This window comes from Penaeus monodon, chromosome 34, assembly GCF_015228065.2.
Source record: "Penaeus monodon isolate SGIC_2016 chromosome 34, NSTDA_Pmon_1, whole genome shotgun sequence".
In the NCBI taxonomy this organism is placed as follows: Eukaryota; Metazoa; Arthropoda; class Malacostraca; order Decapoda; family Penaeidae; genus Penaeus; species Penaeus monodon.
The window spans coordinates 34,077,211-34,077,559 of NC_051419.1; positions in this window are offsets into that span (position 1 = coordinate 34,077,211).

The following is a 349-nucleotide window of genomic DNA, read 5'->3' on the forward strand; positions in this document are numbered from 1 at the left end:
TAAAACAACTTTACACGTGGACCTAGAAAACTAGAAATCAAATAGATTATATAATGATAAAGAAAAAGTTAGAGCAAACAAATCATACTTTAGGGCTAGATATGATAATAGATTCTGACTAAAAAGATAAAAAATCTATTGGAATGTGAAGAAAAAACAAAACCAAATGAATTATGGGAGAAAGGTAAAGATTTTTCCACCAGCCTACAAAAGAAACTGTCAAGAAAAGAAACAGGTAAAAAAAAAAAATAATATCAACTGAAACTATAGAAGAAAATGAAAAAGACGACTTATGAAAGCGGAGAAAGATGGCTTGAGAAAATAAAGTGGAATAGTGGGGAAAAATGTT